Raw genomic sequence first — 7,132 nt, 5'->3', positions numbered from 1 at the left:
GTGTTATATATTAATTGTATAGCCATAAAAATAAGATAGTCAGTACCTATGAAATAATGGGCTTTCCTAAAGCACACAGCTCCGAGAATCCTAACACATTCCTAAGTGATAAAAGCACTAGGGAGCATCTCTTGTTCTAATATTTGATCCTGTCTCTGACACAGGGTTCTTAACCCTTTGTAAATTCCTAAATGATAAGAGCACTAGGAGCATCTTTTTGTTCTAATGAGGTTCCTTTGGGTCAGCTGCTTAATGGCTCCTGGGTGGGAGCTGATCACCAGGAAGGCCAAGTCATGATTTAAAGCTCAGAATTTTCAGTCCATCGCAAATCCTCCAAAGAAGGGAGTGGGGGTGACAGTAGAATTAATAATTGACTGTGTCTATGTGAGGAAGGTGCTTCGCTGGTGGCCCAGAGGAGCCTGGTGGGCTACAGTCCTTGGGGTTGCAAAGAGTTAGACACAACTTAGTGACTAAGGCCCCCATGCGAGGAAGTCTCCATAAAATCCCAATAGAGCAGGATTTAGAGGGCTTCCAGATTAGTGGTCATATTCACATGCTGGGAGAGTGACACACTGAAAGCCCCGTGGAGTTAGATATTCCTGTCCTTGGGACCCTCCCAGGTTTTGCTGTATGTATCTCTTCATCTGGCTATTCATTTGTATCCTAAATCATATCCTTTGAAAAAACGGATAAACATTAAGCGTGGACTTCCCTGGTGTCTCAGTAGTAAAGAATCCGCTGCAGTGTAGGAGTCACAAAAGATGTAAGTTTGATCCCTGGGTTGGGAAGATCCCCTGGAGGAGGGCATGGCAACCCACTCCAGTAATCTTGTCTGGAGAATCCCCAAGGAAAGAGGAGCCTAGTGGGCTACAATCCACAGGGTCACAGTCAGAAACAACTGAAGTGACTTAGCATGAAAGTGAAAGTGAAAGTCGCTCAGTTGTGTTCCACTCTTTGTTACCCCATGGACTATACAGTCCACAGAATTCTCTAGGTCAGCATACTGGAGTGGGTAGCCTTTCCCTTTTCCAGGGGATCTTCCCAACCCAGGGATCGAACATAAGACTCCCGCACTGCAGGCAGATTCTTTACCAGCTGAGCCACCAGGGAAGCTCAAGAATACTGGAGTGGGAAGCCTATCCCTTTTCCAGCAGATCTTTGTGACCAAGGAATCAAACCAGGGTCTCCTGTATTGCAGGAGGATTTTTTACCAACTGAGGCATTAGGGAAGCCTGTGACTTAGCATGTGTTCGGTTCAGTCGCTCAGTCATGTCCGACTCCTTGCAACCCCATAAATCACAGCATGCCAGGCTTCACTGTCCATCACCAGCTACTGGAGTCCACCCAAACCCATGTCCATTGAGTCAGTGATGCCACCCAACCATCTCATCTTCTGATGTCCCCTTCTCTTCCTGCCCTTAATCTTTCCCAGCATCAGGGTCCTTTCAAATGAGTCAGCCCTTCACATCAGGTGGCCATAGTATTGGAGTTTCAGCTTCAACATCAATCCTACCAATGAACACCCAGGACTGATCTCCTTCAGAATGGACTGCTTGGATCTCCTTGCAGTCCAAGGGACTTGCAGGAGTCTTCTCCAACACCACAGTTCAAAAGCATCAATTCTTCATCTCTCAGCCTTCTTCACAGTCCAACTCTCACATCCATACATGACCACTGGAAAAACCATAGCCTTGACCAGATGGACCTTTGTTGACAAAGTAATGTCTCTATTTTTTAATATGCTGTCTAAGTTGGTCATAACTTTCCTTCCAAGCAGTAAGCATCTTTTAATTTCATGGCTGCAATCACCATCTGAGTGATTTTGGAGCCCAAAGAAATAAAGTCAGCCACTGTTTCCACTGTTTCCCCATCCATTTGCCATGAAGTGATAAGACCAGATGCCATGATCTTGGTTTTCTGAATGTTGAGCTTTAAGCCAACTTTTTCACTCTCCTCTTTCACTTTCATCAAGAGGCTTTTTAGTTCTTCTTTACTTTCTGCCATAAGGGTGGTGTCATCTGCATATCTGAGGTTATTGACACTTCTCCTGGCAATCTTGATTCCAGCTTGTGCTTCCTCCAGCCCAGCGTTTCTTTTGATGTACTCTGAAGATAACTTAAATAAGCAGGGTGACAATATACAGCCTTAACATACTCCTTTTCCTATTTGGAACCCGTCTGTTGTTCCATGTCCAGTTCTAACTGTTGCTTCCTGACCTGCATATAGGTTTCTGAAGAGGCAGGTCAGGTGGTCTGATACTCCCATTTCTTTTAGAATTTTCCACAGTTTATTGTGATCCATACAGTCAAAGGCTTTGGCATAGTCAATAAAGCAGAAATAGATGTTTTTCTGGAACTCTCTTGCTTTTTCAGTGATCCAGCGGATGTTGGCAATTTGATCTCTGGTTCCTCTGCCTTTTCTAAAACCAGCTTGAACATCGGGGAGTTCACGGTTCACGTATTACTGAAGCCTGCATGCACATGCAGAAATATAAGTGTTCCCTCGAGTTCTATGAGCTGTTCTAACAAATTAGTCAAACCTGAGAAAAGAGTTGAAGGATCCTCTGATTTATGGCCTGTTGGTCAAAAGCATAGGTGATAACTTGGGCTTGCAACTGGCATATGAAGTAAGTGTGTTCGTGTGTGTGTGTGTGTGTGTGTGTGTGTGTGTATGCATGTGTATGTGTTGGGGTTGGGGGCAGTGTTAGTGTTATGGGATTGAGTCTTCAGCCTGTGGGATCTGATGCTCTCTCTCAGTAGATAGTATCAGAACTGAGTTAAATTGTAGCATACACACTGATATCTAATAATTACTTGTTGGTATGGGAGAACATTTACACACATTTGGTGACTAGAAGTGTCAGGAGTGAAGTGTTCTTCTCTGTGAAGATAAAGAAGGCATACAGAATAAAGAAATATACAGTAGGTAAGAATAGGGTTTTTCCACATCTGGGAAGGAGAAAAACAGAGGTTTTGCTTTATAATGCCACAAAAAGAGGTAATAAAATGGGCTAATCTTAATTTTCACATCCCATAGTAGAGTGTGTGTCTGTGTGTGTGTCTGTGTGTGTGTGTGAAAGGATGAGAAAAGGATGGCAAAAAGGACCAAAGAGAGCTTTTTAAATAAAAGATAAAGTTCCCATGGAAATTTTGGGAATAAGAAGAAAATGCAAACAAGTTAAAAGAGGTTTGGGGGTAGGTACCTGAAGTAAAAGGTGTGAAGGAGATTTCATTTGAGTGAATGAGTTCAGGGAGAAAAACAGTGAGTAGACCCAAAAAGATTTTTTAAGGTACAGTGAAAGACCTAAGTCATCTTTAAGTGAGGTTAACATGGGTGTAAAGAAACCATTACAAGCACTGTGCTAGTCAGGATACTTCATGTGTGATTAAAGAATTCAACTCAACGAACACTTCATAAGTGCCTAATAGGAACTATGCTGAGCAAAGATGTAAGCATAAACGTAGCCTGTATCCTATGCTTCAGACGTTTATAGCTAACTCTGATGAACTAAGATGTATATGAAGATAAGGAATATGTGACATAATTTGACAAATTCTATATTTCAAATAAAGTACAGAGAATAGTTTGTTGCCATTATTTCCTGCTGAGATATGGAGGGAAGTTGATCTTCTCAAAAATATTTATTTATTTGCTTGATTGCACTGGGTCTTACTTGTAGCACTTGGAATCTTTGATCTTCATTGCAACATACAGAATCCAGTACCCTGACCAGGGTTAGAACCCCAAGGCTCCTGCATTGGGAGCAGGGAGTCTTAGCCACTGGACCACCAGGGAAGGCCCTAACGAGGGAAATCTTAAAGCATGAAGTTAAATGTGAATTAAATCTTAAAGGATGGGTTAAATTGTGGTTTTGGAAGATGAAAGGAAGAGCATCCCTAATTAAATATATACAGCCAAGACCTAAGTGGTCAAGATCTAAATGGATAAAGTAGCGCTTACCTGTAAGAATTTTAGTGAATAGTTTATTGAAGCTCTGCAGACATAATAGGAGGAGGTGATCAGAACTAGACTTTTATCTCTTACATATTTTATTATGCTGGCCATTTAAAAACTAAGAAAATCTTTGATTCAGGGTATTCATGTAGTCATAGTTTTGCATTGGAAATTGTTAGCTGTAGAGGGGATGATAAATTATATGTGGAAGATGAACAATAAGTTGATACAAGAGTTCAAACAAAAGATAATAAGAACATTATTTTTTAAATGGAAAGAATTGACTTTTAGAGAATGCAGAATTAATTGAGAATTGAATATATGCATAAGGAGTAAGGGGCTTCCCAAGTGGCGCTAGTGGTAAAGAACCTGCCTGTCAATGCACGAGGCATAAGAGATTTGGGTTTGATCCCTGGGTTGGGAAGATCTCCTGGAGGAGGGCACAGCAACCCACTCCAGTATTCTTGCCTGGAGAATCCCATGGACAGAGGAGCCTAGCGGACTACAGTCTACAGGGTCATAAGGAGCTGGACATAACTGGAGTGAATTAGCACACACACACATAAGGTAAGAGAAAGAAAAATTGACTCAATGTGTCTAAGTTTGACTGGCTGAGAGATGTAATCCTCACTCTTAGACATTGTTTCAATTTAATATTTTAGTTACATGTATTAAATATGGTTGTGTGGTTCCTAGTAATAATATAATTTCAAATTCCTATGGGAGAACACCCCATATAGTAGTTTAATATAATTTGTGTATGCTGTACATACACTTCACTCAAATAGTAAGTACAAGGAATTTCTTGAAAGGAGACAAATATATTTTAAACTTTTAATAGGCATTTGCTTAGAAAATAACAGACGTGTTGGGATTCCCTTAAAATTATGCAATGATATGAGACATAAAACTAATTTCTCTTAAAAATCAGAAGAAAATCTGAAAAACCTTTGAGAACTTCTCAACCCAACTGTACATGCCTACGGATGGACAAATTGAAATAATTAAAGACGTCATGTATTTTTGCTTGGAATGTATATGATTGAGAAGAAACATCTGCAATATGTTTTGTGTTGAATTTTCTTACATGTTAATTTCATGTCTTTTATGCAGGCCTCTGCATGAAACAAAATGCTTTTCTGTGGTTAAGCAGTATAGTACTGTTTGGAAAATATATATCTCATCAAGATCTAGCCAAGAAAGGGAAAACAAGATGGGACAATGCCTTGAATAGAATAGCTTCCAACAGCTAGATATTGATTACCAGAGAGCCAACAAACAACATGCCAAGCAACAGAAACAGCTCCATTACAGCTGTGTCCTATGCACAGTTGGAATAAAATAATCCAAAACTGGAGCTGGTTCAGACCAGTGGAGCCCAAGTGCAGGCAAGAGACACTTTTACTGAAGTGCTATCATTGGCCCTGTTAGAATGTAGAACCTGAAAGCAACACTATGTGTGTGCTTAGCTGATCAGTCATGTCTGACTCTGCAACCCTTTGGACTGTAGCCTTCCAGGCTTCTCTGTCCGTGGAATTTTTCAGGAAAGAATACTGGAGTGGGCTGCCATTTCCTCCTCCTGGGAATCTTCCCGACCCAGGGATCAAACCCATGTCTCCTGAATTATGTGTCTCCTGCATTGCCTGTGGATTCTTTACCATGCTGAACCATTGGGCAAGACCCTGAATGCCAGGCTAGGCATTGATGTAAGAGAAGGACTAAGACAAAACTCTCTCATGTGTGTAGAAAACTATAAAGATAAGCAGGCTGCCCATTTATTAGTGAGTTTGCTTTATGTTGGTCTGTGCTTTGAAGTCCTGAAAGTTTTCTGAGGGTGCAGACATGACTCCAGGTGATATAAGCACAAGAGCATGGGGGTGAAACTCTACAAAACACTCTCCTTTTTCAATCAGATAATCTTTTGTTAATGTCTTCTCTGTGTTTGGTTTCTCTAAAGATTTTGTTTGAAGGAAGGCTTCAAAGGCTAGTTTTATTTTATTTTATTTTTTGGTCTTGTTTTCTCGGAAAACACTAGTTTAGACAGCATAGTGCTGGGAAAACTAATCAAAATGTTAAAATGTAAAGAGGTAATATTTTCTAATCTCTACATTTGACTTAAGTGAGATGGTGAATTCTTTGGAGAGACAATTAAGGAGTCTCAAGGGGTAAGTAATTCCCGATATTCTTGCACTGTATTGTAGTTTTTAAATGTTTACAATTTTGTACAAAAGAAGACAAAGTTATTAACTTGAAGAGTTTTTTTTTCCCTCCTGAAAGTAGAAAATGATATTCAGAATTACAAGAGTATACTTAAGGCATTAAAATTTGTTTCATTTTTCAAAAGTAAGCAGCAGAATCTTGTCAGTTTTTATGCCAAGAATATTTTCTAGCTCCTTTTTGTCAATTATAATTTTTACAGAGTGATACACACAAGAATACACTGATGTAAACACATATGTAGATATAGACACAGGCATTTGCATGCAGGAAAGGAAAGGGAAGAAGGCAGGGAGGACAGAGGGACAGAGAAAGACAGAGGGAATAGGTGAGGTTTAAAGCCATAATTTTGTGAATAAAAATACATTTTTCATTTGCCCATTTTCTCCACAGTGGCTGTACTAGTTTGCATCCCCACCAACAGTGTAAGAGGGTTCCCTTTTCTCCACACCCTCTCCAGCATTTATTGCTTGCAGATTTTTGGATCGCAGCCATTCTGACTGGTGTGAAGTGGTACCTCATTGTGGTTTCGATTTACATTTCTCTGATAATGAGTGATGTTGAGCATCTTTTCATGTATTTGTTAGCTATCTGTATGTCTTCTTTGGAGAAATGTCTGTTTAGTCTTTAGGTCTTTGGCCCATTTTTTTGATTGGGTCATTTATTTTTCTAGAATTGAGCTGCAGGAGTTGCTTGTATGTTTTTGAGATTAGTTGTTTGTCAGTTGCTTCATTTGCTATTATTTTCTCCCATTCCAAAAGCTGTCTTTTCACCTTGCTTGCAGTTTCTTTTGTTGTGGAGAAGCTTTTAATTTTAATTAGGTCCCATTTGTTTATTTTTGCTTTTATTTCTAGTATTCTGGGAGGTTGGTCATAGAGGATCCTGCTGTGATTTATGTCGGAGAGTGTTTTGCCTATGTTCTCCTCTAGGAGTTTTATAGTTTCTGGTCTTACGTTTAGAT

Source organism: Ovis aries, chromosome 7 (genome assembly GCF_016772045.2).
Source record: "Ovis aries strain OAR_USU_Benz2616 breed Rambouillet chromosome 7, ARS-UI_Ramb_v3.0, whole genome shotgun sequence".
NCBI classification, from domain to species: Eukaryota; Metazoa; Chordata; class Mammalia; order Artiodactyla; family Bovidae; genus Ovis; species Ovis aries.
The sequence above is the reverse complement of the archived record's forward strand: the minus strand, read 5'-3'. Positions refer to the sequence as shown.